The 20604-nt window shown below is 48.2% G+C and overlaps 1 protein-coding gene across 1 annotated transcript in view; it reads left to right on the forward strand.

Annotated features, from left to right (window-relative positions):
* The first annotated feature begins 10660 nt into the window (after positions 1–10660).
* The window catches only part of RASL12 (RAS like family 12), a 70696-nt gene continuing 60752 nt past the window's right edge, over positions 10661–20604 (forward strand). The window contains exon 1 of the mRNA XM_029575020.1: positions 10661–10784. The gene's annotated coding sequence lies outside the window, so the exon portion shown is untranslated. The remainder of the gene's footprint in view (positions 10785–20604) is intronic.

Here is a 20604-nt window from a genome sequence, read left to right on the forward strand (position 1 = left end):
TGTAAGCAGCAGTGCCAGGTGCCTCACACTGTAGCAGTGCCAGATGCCTCTCACTGTAAGCAGCAGTGCCAGATGCCTCACACTGTAGCAGTGCCAGATGCCTCCCATTGTAAGCAGCAGTGCCAGATGCCTCCCACTGTAAGCAGCAGTGCCAGGTGCCTCACACTGTAGCAGTGCCAGATGCCTCCCACTGTAAGCAGCAGTGCCAGATGCCTCACACTGTAGCAGTGCCAGATGCCTCCCATTGTAAGCAGCAGTGCCAGATGCCTCCCACTGTAAGCAGCAGTGCCAGATGCCTTGCTTGTGGAACCTGTGTCTGGGGCAGGGTTAGTGCTGCAGGGCAAGTTATTTTGCTGTATGTTTTCTGTATTTTTTTGTCCATTTGTTACTTTAGTTTTTTTCATTTTGCTTCTTTTACTTTGTTTATTTTTCTGCTCTTCTTCCCTTTCATATTCCCACCTCTCTCCACTTCCAGCCCCTCCCTCCATTTACCGTCTCTCTCTTGCCCCAATCTTTCCCTCCTAGTCCTCTGTCCTTCTTGCCCCCCCTCCCTCTCGGAGTAATGTCTCCACTTTGCCCCATTTCTGCCCGGAACTCTCTCCTGCCCTCGCCTCTTTTCACTTCCTCCCTGTACCTCTCCACCCCCTCCCCCTTGCACACCTGCCTCCAGGTACTCTGTCTTCTTGGTACACTCCCATAGGGGCTAAGCCACAGAGGGCAGATCAAGGGCACGACTGCCATTTCGGTAGCGGTTCCCCAGCGTGGGCGCAGCGGGGGTTTTCCTAGGCCTGCGTGCGTTTCTCCGGGCTCCTGCCCGCACGGCGGAGGTAGGCGAGAGAGGCGGTAAGAGCTCTGGCTGTGTCTCGCAGCTGGGCTCAGTCCGTCTGCAGCAGCAACGTCGGCTCCAGCGAATCTCCAGCCTGGGGATAAAGCCTGGCCCGGGTCTGAGAGATAAAGCAACAGAACAAATCTGTGGAAGGAAGTTTTATTCATCCTGCCTTGTGCATCCCTGGCTGCTCCTGCAGTCCTACGTGGGTAGGAAGTATTTTAATCTATTTCAGTTGGAAGTTAGAAGAAACCAAATCCCTCCTGCTTCCCTTTTCTTACAGATTGCTGTTTAAATAAAGTAACCGTCCACTAATGACCTGGAAAGGTGAAAACGGGGGGGCTTGGCCATCGTGAAAGGTGCCCGTCTCCCACCTGAAATGTTGAAGGAACTATTTGAAGCGAAGAGAAAGGAGGCTGAGAGGTAAGCTCCCTGGAGGGCGAGAGCTCTAATAGGTGGGAGAGAGCGGGCTCCTATCTGGGCGCCCCCCCCAGCTCCCACCAGTAGCGCTGATGGCATCACACGGAGCGGAGCAATCAGATCCCGCTGGGATGTGATGATCCAATCTCTGCCGCCTGCCTGCCAGGATGTGCAGGAGAATTAGCTGAGGAAGGAAGCTTCTTGTCCATCTCCTGCTGGCAGGGGGTAGTGCGTGGAACTTTTTTTCCACATTATTTCAATGCTCCTCGTTCTCTGGAGAACATCTCCCATCACTGCGGGAGCACAGGCCGCAGAGAGATTTCCTAAACTTCCCGAAGTCCCTTTCTTGCTTGGTTTCCTTTCTTAAAGTGCAATAGTGATTTTGTCGCTCTGTTCCATGCGTGCACCGGCCTGTCTGCTTCCTGACCTCACTCCTCCTTTCTCATCTTCATCCCGGCTGGTTCTGGTAGTGCCGTCCTGCTTTCCCGGCACAAAAGGGCTGACCCTAGGGTGTGGAGCCCCTTCTTTCACCAGCTTCCCCTTCCCACCTCATGGGTTCCTTGCTCTACTCATACTCGGGTCTTCCTCTCCTTCCTCCACTATGATGTGTGCTTGTGAGCCTCCCCTGCCATCACCCATCTGGGTACGATCTTACCCCTAACCCCTGCCCCCCGATGCCCCTTTCCCCTGTGCCTCCCTCCCACTGACAGGAGGAGAGTAGCGCACATCCTAATTCACGTCTGCCTCCTTCTGGCTTTAGTCTGAACTGCACAGAGCCCCGTGGTCTTGTGGTACCCGCTGGCACCACCCATTCAAACTTCACATCGCGGCCACTAGAGGAGGAGGCAGACACAGCTAAGGGGCAGGAGGGCGTGAGGACTGCACCACATTGGAGGAAAACCGCAGCAATGGAGCTTGCAATGTGCTTTGATTTGCCTTCCCCTAGGGATGGCCCTGCCCTGGTCCCTGATGGACTAAAGGGACTTGGACGGTCGGCTGACCTCAGCTGACCTCCGGTGTCATTGGTACTGTGTGTCCGCATGGTGAGATTAAGGTTGCTCCTTTATTTATTTTTGTTTTTTTGTAGGTGGTTTCATCCTTTTGCTTTGGCAATGCTCATTACGTCCGCTCGTTCCCAGCGGATTCAGGTGGCAGGGCGCTAACCCTCGTATCGTACAAGTTCTCAACTTCAGCCAAAAGACCAAACAGGGCTAGTCCTCAGCTCGAGGCTCAGACCTTGCACCTGGATCTTAGCCAAAGTACTGCGGGTTATACCTCCAGCCCCAATAACTTCCTCTACCCAGAGTGCACGCTGCCGAGAGAGAGCATGAGTTACCTGCACGAGATACCTTTTAAGATCCCCGACAGCTTCTTCACTCAAATCCCAGAGGATCCTAAATCCCAGAGGGCTTCAGGCATCAGCATTCCTGACTGCAACGAGCTGCTAGCGCGCACCCTGGTGAGTTTGGGCTGCACGGGCTTAATAAGAATAAGAAACCTCTGCCTTAATGCACATTTTGTGATTGCAACAGCAGCCACATCTGGGGTGGAAGCTCATTCACTCCCTGGCAGATTGTAAAAGGACAGAGGTAAGCAGCGAGAGAGGTGTACAACTTAATCTTAATGTATTCAGGTTCAGGGATGTACGGTGATTGCCCGCGGTTGTACCAGGAGTCAGGAACAGGGCTGGGATTTGTTCTCTCATCAGACTTTAGAAACATCCTAATGTTTCCTACATCTTACATGATTAGCTGACAATAAATTCAACATTTTCCTGAAGGAAAAAAAGAAAAACGTTGACTTTGGAAACATAGTGTAAAACACTGAGGAGGAGGTGTAATGTTAAGAGCTCACAATCTGGAATCCGTTTTCTGACTGCCTTTAGATTCTCTGTGCCCCAGTTTACCAACTGCTGTTCAGGTTTTAATAATGACTTTCCTCCCTTCCCCTGCTCTCTTCGAAGCTATCACACCATCTACTTAGCCACAGAGCCTGGCGGTGCCTACGCGCCCTATAAGCCTCTGAAATGAGCTCAGGCCTGCTTGCAGGAACCGTTGCTGTAAACATGTGAGGTTTATTATTCGAGTTTGAGCTTTAGACCATAACATCTAACATTATTTATTTCATGGTAGTGCAAGCTGGATCTAACCCGGTCACGTGCAAAGCCTAATTATCCTTGTGGCAGGTGCACATCTGGCTGGGTGTACAGCAGTGCCTGTGCTATGCTGTTGCAGTTCATTTCACTCCCTCCTGACTATTGTTCATTTTCTTAAGTCATGACTCCATATGAACCGTGTTCCAAATAAATTCACCGATGATCACGGATGGTGTGCAGAGGGCTTTCACTGTATTTACTTTGGAAGGATAAGCTGACATAAAGAGCAAGAGGAAAGTTCCAGACGAGACCTTTTTATTGCCTTACCTTAATATAGTGCACTTGATCTCTGTGGATGAGCACAGAGGCCACCCTAAGCCTCAGGTCTGCAGATTTCAGCACTTTATTCATGGGTGTCCTAACAATTATTTGTAATATTTCTTGTATTTTTACATTGTTAGGGAAGCATGTTTGTTGTAATTCTCCCCTTCTGAGGTCAATATGTCACAGTGTATGCTGGATTCATGCTTTGTTTAATTCATTTGATATACCGCTATTCTATATCAGTCACAGAGGTTAGCAATAAAATTAAATTAACTTCAAAATAAAATCTACTGCACATTATAATAAATAATAAGTAAAATCTAAGTACATAAAATACAATAAAATGAGAAGATGCAATAATCAACGTAAAGAATAAACAAAACCTACAATAAATAATAACATTCAACATATATCATCAATTGTATGATGTCAAAAAAATCACCAGTCATCAACGCTACCACTTTATAAAATAGATCAAATTAATTGAATGCCTGCTTAAAGAGCCAACCTTTAACAGCTTTCCTAAATTTGGAGTTATTGGCCTCAATTTGAATATCATATGGCAAGGCATTCCACAATAACTGACTTTGATATGCAAAGGCAGACTCTATTACTTTGAAGGTATCACAAGAAAATCATTTTTGGAGGACCGTAATGTCCATGACGGATAATAAAAGATCAGTAAATTAGAAAGATATTGCAGTTGACCGGTTTGGAGCATTTTAAAAACTAGACATAAAATTTTGAACTTAAATCTGTATAAAATCAGAAGCCAGTGTACTTTTTCTGAAGCAAAACAGACATGGCCTTATTTCTTTAACCCTATAATAAGCTGTGCTGCAGTATATTGTAATACCTGAAGTTGTTTAATCAAAATACATGAAAAACCTTGGTATAGAATTATAATAATTAATCTGGGACAATATCAGTGCATTCACTGGAGATATCCAGGTGTTCTAGTGATGAGCAGCACAGCAGCACCCTTAGATCCATCACTGTGGGAGATACCATCAAAAACTGTAAACACAAAATTCACTTTGGTGATAAAATAAAAAATTGCAATGATTTTGCATCATCTCCCCCCTAAATTATATTTTCCTGTTCATATGCTCATACAGTGCTTCATGCCTTCCCACCCAGAGGTGATCAGAAATCCATTCTATGCAACCTGCAGCATTTTATTTTTGTGTATCATCTCCTGCATAGAAGTCAAATAGGGCCGTGGCTTGTAGTGTAAAAGGTACTTGTAGTTCTGCGCTGGAGTCCTATGTCCAGTTCTGGAGGCTGTAATAGCACAGGATATAGACAGAGGAGGTCCAAAGAAAGAGGGATGAGGGATAAGTTAGACATTCAGTACCTCAGAGGTATAAATAATGCACATGTTTCAGGGGAAAGGAAGTTCTAGAACAAGAAGTCATGATGTAAGGCTCAGAGAGGGTCAACTTAGGAGTAACGCTGGAAAATATTTCTTAGTGGATGCATGGAAGTAGAGGTGGGGGGAGGGGACAGAAACAGTAACAAAATTCAAGAAAGCTTGGGATAAGCACAGAGGATCTTTAGTTGAGAAAGCGTGAAGAGAAAGCCATAAATCAGCCGGGGTCCATGGAGCTGCTCCAGGAAGAGAATTGGGCAGAGCAGATCTGCTGTCGTATTCTATGTTTCGCCACTAGATGTCACTGTTGGAGCAGCCCTCCACTTGCCAGGAACTAGGACGGCTTTTGTACATCTGCCCGCCCAAGGAGCAAGACTAGGGCTGGATTTAAAATCGGAGTGCTCATGGGCAAAGAGAGGGCCCAGAGACCCAGGACACCCTCTACCCCAGCCAGATCCGTCCCTCTCCCAGTCTCACTTTAGTTACAGCAGCGTTGACCTCAGCAGCATCAACTCCTTTGCAATGCTGACAGACCCTACAGTGGCCCCACTCCTTGCAGGGTTTCCATGGCAATTAGAAGCCCATGTGGAGGAAGCGTGGGCCCACGCGGGACCTTTCAGGAAGCAAGGGCTCGCAGGCCTCATGCTGACTTTTGCTGGAGTTGTGGGGTTGGGAACAGGCCCAGATAATGGCACAGCAGCACTGGCCCTCCAGTGCCTATGAAAATTTGGTACTGGAGGCAGTTCTCCAGGTCTGAGTGAGAGTGGCCAGGAGTCCTGCCTTTGAAAGTGCTGGCACTTTATATCAATAGAGCTTTATGACCCATATTCCCAGGACGGTAATACCAAGTCCTTCAGCAGGGGCTCTCACCTGCTCTGCCCAGCTCCAGCAGCACCAGTGCTTCAGCAGCGAAGCACTCGTTAGGTTCATAAAATAGTTCTAACAAGCTTCTGAGAGCCCCCCTGTGCCTGATGGCCCCCATCTACTCCTACCGATGGACTCCGCACGCTGGCACAAAATGCCCCACATCATGCACCTAATTTATTTATTTATTTATTTATTTATTTATTTAAAGCTTTTATATACCGAAGATCATGTACAAGTACATATCGCTTCGGTTTACAGATAACCAGAATTAGAAATACCATGGGCATGGTGTACATGGAACAATTAACATTAAACAAATAATACAATTATAAATTATATAATAATAGTAATATTAATGATAATAATAATATTAATGATAAAATAATAATCAATAAACTGTGAGCAAGCAACAAACAGGGTATACATTGAGTATGTGGTACATTGAAGTATTATCCATGGAGAACAATAAATAAGTATGGTACAATTAAGGTAGCATAGGACTTTATTTTAGCATAGGAACTTTAGGTGAAGGCCTCTGTGAAATAAATAATAATAAAAGTTTCCCTCCCCAACGAGCCAGGGAAGGAGCCCGCGCCGCTGGCTTTGTGCTGCAGAATGCTCAGGGTGGACCTCGGGTCAGCCCAGCCGGGTCACCACTCAATTAACAGAACACGTTTTGGTATTCTTAGATAACATCTACAAGATGGTCTTCATCCTTGCACCTTCATACTAGTCCTTTATTGCTTACCTGAGTATAACAAATTGTGCTGAGAAGTGCCTTGTCTGCTTTTCGCAGCCTTGGGTGATCGTGGCCCACCATGCGCAGTACGCTGCAGCCTATAGCTCTCGCTCGTCCTCGGTGGGCTCCTGACTAGGCAGGCCTGGCCCTGCTTAACTTCCAGGATCTGAGTAGTTCAGGCTCACCCAAGGCTGGGGAAGTCTTGTTACCTAATGAATTTATTACAGCGGCTTAATACCGATATAACAAATCCGTTTGTGTAACAAAGCACGTAGTTATTGCCCAGTTTGTTTCTTATTAAACAGTACTCTCTATATTATTGTTATAATTACTGGTAAGTTATTATTATTACATGCTTCTTTCTTAAAATTTAGAATCTGCCTTCAAACACTGTTGCCTGTCATTTTGCAGCACGATTTCTCATTTGAACGGAAGGTACTGGACTGGGTGGATGGGTTTTACAGGAGGAAGGGTCTTGGAGATGCCGTTCTCCCCACAGCTCCTCCCTCCTGGCTCATCATGGGTGCTGACTGTCCAAGCGATGACCCGCTGCAAAGGCACCCGCAGTCTTTGCCCATTTGGAGACACAGGAGCCTCAGTGTAACAGACTTCCGCCACAGGCATCTCCAGGGCACCTGGGGGCTGCCTGATATTGGCAACGAGGAAGGGTACTTTGAGGATGATGGGTATTTTGAAGATGATGAGTACTCCTCCTCCTCCGAGAGTGGCAAAGGAGCAGGAGAGAAGAGCAGCAGTAGTAGGTCCAACCTAAGAAGCAACTTCCAGTATCCTAGAAGCCCCAGCAGCCGACCCAGGACCTCTCCTACCATGCTGGACCTACCTTCACGGTACTGCTGCAGCCAGTGGGAGAGCTGTAGCCTGAAGAAGAAGTCCACAACCAAAGAAAACAGTGCTAAAAGGGAGCTGGAGGAGGCAAACAGAAAATTAGCCACTCTGATACATCCAGGACACGGACCTTCCAATGCCTCAAAAGCAAAAACAGCCAGCAGAAGGGCAACTAACCAGCAGCAGTGCAGGGGCAGCAGAAACAGCCACCATGGTCTGAGCTCTCCAGGAATCCTCATCCCAGTCCCACCTCCTACCACCCACTGCTGCTGCTGTGCTGGGAGACCCCTCAGTGCAGGCTCCGTGCCACCCATGCAAGACCACAAACCCACAATGACGGTAAGCTGTAGCTTTGTAGAGAGTGTGGCCCTCTGATGCTGGCTCTGATTAAAATGATTTTTAGGCCCCTGTAATGAGAGTGAGCCGAGACCAGAAAATTGTTATTTTAGGTCTTTGCTGGGCTTTCTTCCTAGACAATGACTGTTTGTACTGGTTGTGATCTTTGCTGCCGGAGGAGCACATAACCATTCAGGACTTTTGAGTTTTAGCCCAGGTTTTGCCACTCAGTCTTAGTGGTGACTTTATCTCCAAGGGGTTCAGTTCACCCAGCTTTTCTTCCGCATTACTATTGTCACTGCTTTCCTGTAGAAGCTGCCTCTTAGCTAGGACAGAGGTTTTAACTCTTTGAAGCAGAAATGAAAGGCCAAGCTTGCGGTGGCATAAAAGTTACACAGTAAATGCTGATGGCGGCAGAAAAAGACCAAAGTGGCAGCTGAACACAGAAATTCCCGTGACATTCTCCACCCCCACGTCTCTTACCTGCCCTCGCCAACCTTTTCTCATCACTGACCTCCGTGCCCAGGATCTGTCACAGTGATGGCCTCCACCACCTCGACCAGCAGATTGTTTCAGGCCTTGACCTCTTCCTCTAGGTCAGCATTTCCCAGCCCTCTCCTGCAGGCACACCTAACCATTCGGGTTTTCAGGATATCCATAATGAACATGCATGAGATTTGCATACCCTGGAGACCCAGGATATGCAAATCCACCTCATGCATATTCATTGTGACAATCCTGAAAACCCAGCTGGTTGGGTGTGCCGCCAGGAGAGGGCTGGGTAGCAGTGATCTATGACTTTGACAAGGTCAACATTAAATCCAACACCACATTCCCCTTCCAGGTTTTATTGCCAAGTTTTCTAATAATCCCCACAGCCGCCAAAACTAGCCAGAGCCATTGTCCAAAACATCTGGCCTCCCCATGCATATTGAAATTTTAATTTTAACCATGGTCACTCTATGCAGTTACCCCAGTGCCTTCTTGGAAGCCAATGGCCACTGCTGTTTGGATCTGGCTGGCTCAGCCACGACTAGTTGACGTGGATGTGTGACAGTTAGTCATCCCAGAGATGGCCGTAAGTGCAGGGAAATATGGCTAATCCATATCCTTTGTAGTAAGGACATAGATGCCAGCAACACCTATTGCATGCATTGATCCCTCTGTATTAAACAGGTCTTTGTACTGCAGACAAAATGCACACAGCAAATAGCCTGCCTTTCCAAATAATGCTCGAGATGGCTTGCAGCATTTTTAGAGTCCAGTCTAAGGGCCCAATGGAATCAGGGGCACAGTTTTGCTGCATTTCCTGTGCACTTATTTTACTTCCGGTGAAGGAAAGAGTTTTGTGCAGAAAAAAATGTGTGCGTAGAACCGTGCACACTGCTTAGCACCCACGCATGGAAATCCCATGCAAATGAAGACATTAACAATTACCCCTTTCGCCCAGGCAGAAGGGTGCGCTGGAAATGTTACTCCCGGTCTGAGGTGGAGTAAAGTTCCCGGTGCTAGTGCCAGTCCATAGGCAGAAGCCGGAGTTCCAGTACCAGGATCTGTAGTCAGGAGTTTATGCACAAAATGCATGTTTTCTTTACATAAAATATTATTTAGGAATGCAATAAAAATGCTTTCTGTGCACAAAGTATTTTTTTGGTGCATAAGTCTTATTTTACATGCAGAAAACATGATTTGTGCACATAAACCATATTTTCTGCATATAATAAATGATGTATGCACATAAATCATGTTTTGCTATATGCTAAGCCTGTCCTCTGTGCATTTTTTAATACATCATGCATTAGCAAACCTTTAGCTTACTGCACTGGGAGTGTAAAAAACCAATTAGCTTGTATATTAAGAAACTGTGCTCTGAACATCAGTGCTCTGCTGATTACATCAGCCCCCGAGTAGGTACCTCAGACAACAGGAGATAAAGGGATTTGTTCAAGGTTACAAGGAGCATTGGTGAGGGGAGTGGGATTTCAGCTCTGGTTTCCCTGCTTCTCAGCCCAATTGCTCTAGCCACTGGGCCATGCCTTCTGCAAGCACGACTGTGATGTGCAACTTGCTTCGCATTTGTAAGCTGACATGCATCGTGCTAACTCCAGTAAGGGAATCGTGACATGCATGAACCAAGCCGCTGCCAGTATCTTGTGTCTCCCAGTACAAAAGGATTTGGTTTGACATCTATTTGCACAGTAAATATTACGTGATCCACTGTGATTGACTGGTGTCAGCACTGCATTCCCCGCTAGAGGAGAGAATTGGCAAAGAAAGTTATTTAATCTCCGTTCTCCCAGCCAGGAGCAAACAGTGGAGACCCAGTCTAGATTTGAAAGGGAAGGCTTTTTAAAGTGCAGCTGTTCTGGGTGACTTCTCTTACAGAAGAGATGTCTTGAGTCTCAGTCTGCAATCAGATGTGCACTATTTCTGCAGGCTACAGCTCTGGGGGTTAGTATAATTAAGCAATCAAATTACAGTTTTCAAAATGATGTAGTAGTTCAAATTTGTGCTGTCAGAGTGGGAGTCCCATTGTTCACTGGTGCGGTCGCTGAAGACCTCTTTTTAAAGCAGCCTTGGTCTTGCCTTTCCGAGCAGGCATTTGTCATGTTTTTGATGTGTTCAGAATAGGATTTTACTCCCATACGCATGTGCCATGGCTCTCTCAGCCCTCATGGGAACCTTTGTAGCCAAGCCTCAAATTGTGGAGATAGCGCCTTTCCCGCACATAGCAAAACTGGCCCCTATTGGTTTCCTTTTGCAGTCTCCGAGTCCCTACGTCTGCCATCCGCCCCCAGGATCTTCGAGTTCCCACAGAATTTACCCAGACGGCACCAGTGCGTTCCTGTGGGCTCTGGGCCAGGAGGAGCGGCACATCATTGAGTCGGCTGTTGCCTTGGGATATCCGATCCGCAGAGCTGTCCTGGCACTGCAGACTGGGAGGCAGAGCCTGGAGAAGGTCAGTGACTGGGCCACTGGGTCATTCTGTACCAAACTATCTCACCAGCACCGGCACCAGCACTTACTCCCCCACATGGGAAACGTGTTCTGCCCACAATACTGCTCCTCCCGCCTGCCTGGCTGCACTGTTACAGGGGAGCGATAGAACAGAACCAGAGCCACAAGTCCAGACTGCAGTCAGAGGACACTCACAGTATCAAGTTCAGTGCGCTTCGTGCGCTGCATCAGTTTCTCAATATTACAGGAAATCTGAGAAAAAGAAAACATTGAGAATTTTTTCTTGCAGAATATCTCCCGAGATAAGGGTCAGACCCCAAGGTCCATCGAGCCCAGCATCCTGTGTTCCAACAGTGGCCTGTGCAGGTTGCAAGTACCCAGCAGGTCCGAAATGGTTGATCTGTTTTCCTCCCGGGGATGAGCGATGGCCCTTACCCCAGCTGCTACTCAGAGAACTGCTAAGATTTATGGGGCTGGCTAAGTGAGGTTTCTTTCTCCTGTTGCTGGCTTGCAGCCGGGAACACCTGGAGGTCTTGGAGGGAGCAGGCTGCTCGCCTCCCACTTCCTTAGCATAGTAAATGAGGGCAGATAATGATGAAAATGGCCCATCCAGCCTGCGCCTGCAGCTACAAAGTTCATGTTTAACTTCACTGGGTGTCCTCTAGTTTGCTTCTCCTTCTGCCAATGGCCGGGATCCTTTCTCCACACTTCTGGTTCTTTCAGAAGGAAAGACACCACTCTCCCAATGGTTTGGTTTCTGAGTCCCGGGTACCAAGGGCCATCAGCTCCCAGTGGCACAAAAATAGTCTTTGAACCCCAAAAGGGGAAAGATCCAAAACAGAGGAGATAGTGAAAAAAAGACAGTTAATTCCAAGTTAAACCTCCTCTGCATCGGGTCACTGTCAGGTCTACACTCAGGAGGAGAGAGAGCGCACTACAGGCCTTCCTTACCCCAAATCCAGCCTCGAATACAGGGATGTCCCAATCCACTGCGGCAAGGGGGACCAGGCTCTCACAGGGAATGCTCCAAGAATTGGATTAAAAGAGTTAAAGCAAGCATCAACAGGAGCCTGAGCCCTGAAGGAAAATTCCTTACTCCTTTCCCATAAATTAGAAGAAAAAAATACAAGACAGGAGGCAGAGAGCTCCTGCTTTAACCAAATCCAAACTAAAATCCAGCAGAATAGAAGGTGCTTTGGGATGATAAACAGCTGGGACACACCATCTGCAAAACCCAAACCTCTTCACAAACATATGCCATGATCCTCCCCAATTAATTGGTACATTCCTTAAAGGGAGTGAAACCAAAGGTTCTCTACACTAGTAAAATATCAAAATAACAATTAACACATACAGTGCAGCCAATATATTGGTGCAATAAATGAAACCAGAACCTGCGGAGAATCCCAGATCAGCACAGCTACTGAACTCTGCTTGAACGAACGGCCAAATAATCCCTCGTAAGTCCCTGGGCTTTGAAAAAGGGGCGGGAAGGGGGCGGGGTGCCGATCCGGGGGCGGGAAGGGGGTGGGGTCATAGGCAGGGTGCTGATCCGGGGGCGGGAAGCGGGTGTGGGTGTGGGCGGGGCTCTGGTCCGGGGGCGGGACCGAGCCCTCCGGCACAGTGGCTGTGCTGGAAGTTCGCGCACCGGCAGCTGGCTGACGCGCGCAAGTTACGCCTGCCCAGAGGCAGGTGTAAATTCGAAAACAAAGGTAGGGGGCGGATTAGATAGGGGAAGGGAGGGGAAGGTGGGGGGGAGCGGAAGGAAAGTTCCCTTCGAGGTCGCTCCGATTTCGGGGCAGTCTCAGAGGGAACGGGGAAAGCCATCGGGGCTCTCCTAGGGCTCGGCGTGTGCAAGGTGCACAAGTGTGCACCCCCTTGTGCGCCGATCCCGGATTTTATAACATGCGCGCGGCTGTGCACGCGCATGTTATAAAATCGGGCGTAGATTTGTGGGTGCCGGGTTGCAGGCACAAATCTACGCCCGCGCGTAGGTTTGAATATCTGGCCCTTAGTTTTTCTGGGATAAATTTCAAAGGGAGTGCACGCTTAAATTTTCCTTTGAAAACCGGTTCAGAGTCCACGAGGAACTGGCTTTGAATCTGTGTGGCTGGCTACATAATGACCCCCTTAACACGCAGCCTGCTGTGTGCCCGAGTGCAGGCCAAATTCTGAGGATCTCCTAAAACTGGGAAGCCCACTGCTGATCTCTGATTTCCTCTGCCTATGAAAACCATAATCTTAAATCTGGCCCTGTCTGTGTGTCTTCTGTGACCTTGACAAACACAGCTTTTAATTTTTGGGTCAGCGATTCTCAAAGGCGCCGATGGGAGCTGCCATCTCACCAGGAACACGAATGCAAGCCGGGAAAGACCATTGACTGAGTCGTAACAGCAGCTCAGTCCCGGGGTGGGGGAAGGGGAACGGTGCTTCTCGCACGCTATACTGGGGGGGGGGGGGGTAGGAGTGCCGGGTGTGGCCAGAGGTTTGGACCTCAGTGCTGCGGCCATTTCAGGTTAAACCGGCTTTACAAATTTTTCCCCATCGGGCAGAACTTTCAATATGTGAGGGACTGACCTGCTCCACACATGCGGCGACCACCAGTGCGCGATGGGGACCAAGGACCTCATGCGTCACGGGTTTCTTGGAGGAACCAGTGACAGATTGGGCCTGCGCTGGTTTTGTGGGAAATCCGAACTCAGAGGGCAAAAAGAGCCCTTGCCGTCTGTTGTCTCTTCTCCTCCCCTCACCACCCTGTGTGCTTAGCAGGCTCTCAGGTGACTCTTTCTGGCACCTGAAAAGCAGTTTTCTTTCTGGTTGGGTTAAATTTCTCATCACAAGGAGGTTCTCTCCCCACCCCCCATTCTGTCTCCTTTCCGCGCTGGGACATATGTCCTGGTTGATGGCGCATTGCACTGCCGTCCCTTGCTGTGCGCCTCCGAGGGCTCCGGGGTCTCCTGCATTCCGCTCGGTTCTGCCCTAACCCATTACTGGCTCTGCGCTTCCATGAGCGAAGCTTTCTGAGGAGCTGTGCAGGAGCATTGCTGTGCGCCTCCGAGGGCTCCGGGGTCTCCTGCATTCCGCTCGGTTCTGCCCTAACCCATTACTGGCTCTGCGCTTCCATGAGCGAAGCTTTCTGAGGAGCTGTGCAGGAGCATTGCTGGGAGCCTCTGTTTCTGCACCCCTCTGCCGGGAAGTGATTTATAAAAAGAACGGATGATTGAATGAGCCCATAAGATTTCTTGGAGCTTTGGACAGAGGCTGACAACCGGTTTGTTCTGTCAGAGCTCTGAGCTTGACGAGCAATGAGATTTGTGATGAATTTCCTCTCGGCGTCACTGAAACAGATGCACTCACATCTCTGAGAAAACCCAATGAACTGTATCCATCTACTGTGCTGGAGACTCATGGCTTTCTGCTCGTCCTGCAGGTCCTCGGCTACCTCAGTGCCTGCGACAGGCTCCGTGGCCAGGGCTATGAGGAGGGCCTGGTGGAAGAAGCCATGGAGATGTTCCAGGATTCAGACAGGAAGGTGAGAGGAATGAGGTTATCGTGTGATTGCCGAGGGTCTTCCACGATCATTGTCCAACGTGCAGAACGAGGATAAGCACAGTGCAGAAAGGGTCACAGCTAACAACAGAACCAACCTTAATGAGTAGGTGGGTGGATAATCCGCCCCGTGCCCTAGGGACCGTGTTGCGTGCTGCCCTGCAGGAATGAGGAGCTTGGTTCCTGGGCTTGGTATCTGCTCCTCAGGTTAGCAGGAGCTCCTGTGGAGGCAGCGGTCACAACCCCCGAGGAGGAGGAGGTCCCAGCCATCGCACTGGGATCCTCTAGGTTGTCGAGAGTGGCTGGGTTATTGAGGGTAGAGGATGTGAAAATAAAAACTTTGGAGTGGAGGGAATCCCATATAGTTGCAAATGAAGGTTCATGGCACCGTGGATCCAGTCAGGGCAGGTTCCAGTTGAGCTGGAAGCCACGGAGGTTGGCGTCTACGGATTCGGGGCAGCCTTTTTTGTCGTGGGGGAGAGGTGGAGGTCGGGGTAAGATCAGGCTTGTTGTTATGGCTTGGGGATGGGATGAGATCAGGTTCTGGGCAGCTCTGTGGCCTATTGATCCAATAATGTAGGGCTGGCGGGTTGACCATTCGTCTGCCGCACCTCCAGTATTGTTAACTTTCTCACTTCTACGTGGCTAGGAGAGACTTAATGCTCTTTTCTGCATCTTAGAAGCCACTGGCTCAGGGGCACTGGCAGGTGGCAGAATCTGGGTTGATTCCCCATCCTGCCTCAGATCTGTTGTGCCCTGGGCTGGCCAGGTCTGGGGACGCTGCAGGGGCAGCACTCACAGCCCCTTATCATGCAGTGGGGACACTCGGTGGCCCGTGGTGGCAGGGCCTGGAAGGAGCTCTGGTGCGTGGCCCGTGGCTGAGGGCTGTCGTCATGATGTCTGGACTCAGTGACCTGGGAGAGGATACGATGAGGGGAAATCCCCAGATCGTTCCAGACGAGGGCACAGGAAAAATGCTGTGCTTCTCATTTCTTTCATTTGTACAAAATGAAATAAACAAATAAAATGAAGGAGAATTGTCCCCTCCTGCAGAATGTGCTGATGACCTAACGGTGCCCAGACCGGGTTCTCCGGCAGCCATTATGAAAGCCCAGAGCCGGGGGCAGGAGTGGCTGCAGGTCAGTCCCGCCCGTAAATGGGGTAAGAAGGAGTGGGAGGGGTGGGGGGGGCTAAAGAGGCCTTTTAGGTTTTTGCTAGTTTGGTGGGTGGGAGGAGAACCCAGACCAAGTGTCCTTTTTTTTTTTAAAAGGCAGCTTCAAAACAAAACCAAAAAAGTGAATGAGATTTCATTAGTTTGCTTTTGAAGTGCCCGTTCCCAGCCTCTGTAAAGTAAAAGAGAGCAAAAGCGAAAAGAAGCTCCTTAACCCCCTTCATGTGCTTAATTGAGCTTTGAGCCGCATGGCAGCAACCCATGCTGAGGTATCACATGAGCAGCTTCATCTGAAGCCCTCCAAGGCTAGGCCGAGCTTTCCTGGGTGCCGGGGCGGCGCTTCGTAGGATTCGGTTATCTCCAGGAGACCTCTGCATTGTGCAGCTCCTCCTGCAATGCCTGCCCAGTCCCCTGTGCTGTTCTAGCGCAGCCTCAGAATCTTCTGCCCGACCCAGCTCACCCCCTAAAGGTGAAGAGAGCCCGGCTGCATCCCCCGTCCCCCTGGAGACCCTGGGGCAGAGGGCGAGGGAGGGAGAGTGGCAATGGCTACCGCTGGCTGCACTTTTGTGCTGGGTTGCCTTGCACGTCTCCTATAATCAGCCTTACTTAATGGCGGTTCTCCTGTATTAATGCCTCGGTAATTTAATCTCTGTGCACTGATGAGAAAAGCAATGTTACGTCAGCATCAGATAGGCCCCAAGGTGAACCGGGCATGGTGCCTTTCATCTGTTCCCATAAATGCACCGCGCATGTTTGCCAAAGAGAAAAAGGTCCCAGTATTTCTGCATAACTGTCTCCCTGCTGGGGGCACCTTTAAGTAACGGAGGAGATACCTGGTCCCTGTAGTAGTCACAAGACACAGGCTCCAGAAATAAAGCCTTTTCTCCTTAAAAAAAAAAAAAAAATCATTAATTGAAAGAGCTGTAGGGAAGGCAGCCAGTGAGAGCAGCTAGCAGGGCTGAGGAAAACTCACACGGAAAACATTTGCGGGAACGGAGAGGGCACGCAGTTAACTTTGTGACATGGGTCCAGGAATCGTGCTGCTCCTCGTGTAGAGATTTACTGCTGCTTGAGCTCCTCTTCCCCGGGCGCTCATGGAGTAACCGGCTTCCCCGTCTGCTTTTTGCACTGTGACAGGCAGCCGAGTTTCTGCGTTTGCAGCTCCAGTTCAGTGACATGGGCTTTCGGCGAGAGGAGGTGAAGGCAGCGCTGCTGCTCCACGAGAACCACAGGGACAGGGCCCTGGAAGAACTGATGACGCGGGCACAGTGACAGGATGGCCCTGGGAGCGCAGCCTGGCGCCTCTTGTCTGCATCGACCGTAGCTTCAGTGTCGCCCACGCTCTCTCTCTCTCTCTTGCACTCCTAAATTTGGGACCAGACTGTAAAGTGAAGAGAGTTTGGATTGTGGTGAGAATCTCGTGCTATAACATGCCTGTAACTTTCCAGTAAACCGCCTGCTGCATGGTGCTCCTGTGACTTCCCTGAGGAGGGTGAGTGGCTTTAAGTGCATCCACCACTGCCGGCTTCTCTTACACTTGTCCTCAGCATTGCTCATGGCAGGACTCAAGTAATTTGCTCTCTCCCTTCTCCGTCACCACATTGGCTCTGGGGTCTGACCTGTAATAGCAGTGGGGCCACTCTCCATGTGACACAGAAGGAAGGGGTGGTCTGCCATCAGTGACAGAGCGGCAATGGTATCTAAGTCTTGTTTTATGAGCAGGCACAGGGTGGTAGTGGATGCAGTGTCATCATCTATGTCAGGGAGCGAAACAGGCAGAATTAGTAAAACAATCTTTACTTATTAAAACATTTAGACGGTAATTTGTAAACAACCGCGCGAGCGTATCTGTATGCGCGTATGCCGGCTTACGCGAATGGACGTGGCTATTTTATAACATACTCGCGTATATGCGCACAGGTTATAAAATTTGCTGTACGCGCGTACATGTGTGTGTGATTTTATATGGATGTATGCATGTGCGCGCAAAGCCGCCTCTACCGAATAAGTGAGGGAGATTTTGCTAAGCATGCTCAGTGACACAAATACCCATTTCCACAGTTCCTATCCCCCAGTGAAGGATGGGACATCCTAACCCCCCCCAGCTAGACAGCCTCCCTTTTACCCTATTAGCTCTGCCCCACTGACTAGCCCTGAGTTTTTTATTTTAAAACTTACACGCCACCCATAGCAGAAGAAAACTTCTTTCAGGACCTGAAATAGCCACAAATAACCGAGCAGCAATTAGAGTTCTTAAATAGACCTATCCAGACTTATGAGGTTGCAGAAATTATTAAGACCAGTAAATCTTGTAAAGCTCCTGGACCAGATGGCTTTACTTATGATTGTTATAAGATTTTAAATCAGCAAGTCATTGAATCCCTAAATAACTTTTTTCTAGAGGCATTATGACAAGAAGCCTTTCCTACAGTCTTTAATTAAAGCCTACATTTCAGTTTTAGCTAAGCCAAGGAAGGATCCTACACTACCTGCTTCATACAGATCAATATCTCTGTTGAACTGTGATTTAAAGATAATTGCTAAAATTAGGTTAGGTTAAAATTAGGTGATAGGTTAGGCCTGGTTTTCCCATATATTATTTCTGAGAATCAGGTAGGTTTTGTGAAAGGCAGGACAGCAAGCTCACATATAATTAAATTGGTACAGCCATGTCCTTTTGTCAGCGAGGCAATATTCCAGCAGTGGCAGCAACCCATGCTGAGGTATGCTGCATAGGTCCCCCTCATCTAATATTATCACCAATGAGTATAAATCATCTGATTTATTTTTTTTTTTTGTAAATAGAGGGGTCTGCCCTCTCTCGCTCCTTTGGTTTATATCTTATTTATTTATTTATTTTTATATAGCGACATTCGATCTGACATATCACTTCGGTTTACAGAAAGAGTAAGTGGTGCTGGAAACATCAATGTTTTCCTATTGTTTCTTACATTAAAACTTAGCATTAACTTTAGCTGAAAAAAACACGTTAACAAGAAATTAAAAGGTATTAGCGGGAACTTAACTGAAATGAACCTAGGCTAAGGACACTTGCCATTATAGGATTTTAAAGATCTTGTCTATAGATCTCCTGTTAATGCAATCCTTTAAAACAGCGGCTTTTGCAGGCGATGTTATGGGTTTTTTTTAACAGAATCTAAAAAATCTTTGCTGAAAGTTTTACACTAGCAAAGTAAAGTTTGGTGAATTTGCAGGACTTAAGATTAATCAGGACAAATCTGAAGTCCTGGAAATTAGCGGTAACTTGAAAGCTGACTGGGGCGTTAGCTTTCCATTGAAATGGGTGGAAAGTGAACTGAGATATTTGGGGATTAAAATTCCTAAGCAAACTGACAGAATTTATGAGGTAAATGTTTCTCTCTTTATTACAAAACATGATCCGTTTTTTTCATAACTGGAGAGCTCGCCCCCTGTCCTTAAACTGTTAAAAATGATGATCATTCCCAGTTGGGCTTTATAGGCAGCAAATGCTCCCAATTTGCTTACAAAACAAAGATATTAGAGAAATGAATAAACACATTAAACTGTTCTTATGGAATGGGAAAAAGCTACAATTTCTTGGGAAGGTTTGATGAAACCTGCTAAACAATGGGGCAGTAAATTGAGCCTCTGTGCTGAGGCGTATTGTAGTCTGCTTGTATGAAACCTCAATCCATTCTCCAGCAGAGCTTTTACAGGACCGGGTGGGCTCTGTCTCCTTTGATTCAGATCGAGTAATGCGACATCCCTGCAGAAAGAAATGATTTGTGCCCTAAGGCCTTGTTATATAAACCGGCGCAGGCACCGAATACGTCACCCACATATAGTTCCATACAGGGTGAGCCGCAATCTACCCCAGGGATTGATAAGCCAGTTTATAAAGCGCGGGAAAGGAAAGGGCTTTAGCGAATCCGGTAGCTGTTTATTGGGGGATTCTCGTATCCTGCACAGCTTTCAGGAGCTACAAAGCCAGTTTCAGTTTTATGCAAACCTGCAAATCAGATACTGCATGACTGAAAAATTCAAATGTAACCCAGGGATACGAAAACAGGATTCTCTGGAGGCTGTTTTAATTGGTAATAAAAAAGAAAAGCCCTCCTGTGCTAAATGTAATAAGGCGTTACAACTGGTTAACAAAGATGATGGAGACCTGAGAGCTCAGCTTTTCAGCTGAGGCTGTGAGAATTTACAAATTGTTACTCAGATTAGTGAACATGTAATAGTGAGAGAAGCAGCGCCAGCCGATCACCTCTCACTTCCCCAGCCTACCCCTCGTCCTCCCAGCTGATTCTCTCTCAACCACCAACTGATCTCACCCCATCCACTCCTCACCAACTTCTCCCCAACCTTTTATCACATTCCCCCCCCCCCCCCCCCCCATAGCTGATCCTTCTCATTTCTCCCCAGGTCCTCTCCTACAACCTTCAGTCAATCTTCTTCTATTCTCCCTATTTCATTCTCCACAGCCAAGCCTGCCTCAAACCCCTGCTGCATCTGATTCCTCCCTCTACACATCCTCTGGACCAGAGCCTCTGGTGATGTTTTCCTTTGGACCCCAGGCCAAAGGTGGATGACAAGTGGTGAAAAGGGAAGGCAGGATAATGACAGAGGCAACGTTTTTTCCATGGCAAGCTTCATGGGACCAGCCATGATGGGAGGCCTAACAGTGGCCTGCAAGCAGCAGCTGCATTAATAATGAAAAGCAAGCATGGGGCCTATGAGCCAGTGCAAGGTCACATCTCTTGCAGTGGCCCCAGTCGCTCCTTCAATTATCACTGCAGGGCCCGTGAGTGTGTGCTGGCTCACATGCCCCGCGCTGACTTGCAGTACTAATGCTGCAGCTGCCATTTGATCCCAACCAAAGGTTTCGTGACCCCATTTGGGTTCCCGACCCACAGTTTGGGAAGTCCTGTTCTATGGTTATATATAGGCAGAGTGCAACCCAAAGCCGTTCACAAAGTATATAAATAATACAATAAATAGCCATGCATCATAAAATCAACACATCAAAATACAATAAATAACATAATATGTATAAAATAGTACATAGTGTTGCGTTCGGTGGACTGGGGGCCTGTGTCGTGGCCAATAAGCGACTGGG

This window comes from Rhinatrema bivittatum, chromosome 13 (genome assembly GCF_901001135.1).
Source record: "Rhinatrema bivittatum chromosome 13, aRhiBiv1.1, whole genome shotgun sequence".
Classification (NCBI taxonomy): domain Eukaryota; kingdom Metazoa; phylum Chordata; class Amphibia; order Gymnophiona; family Rhinatrematidae; genus Rhinatrema; species Rhinatrema bivittatum.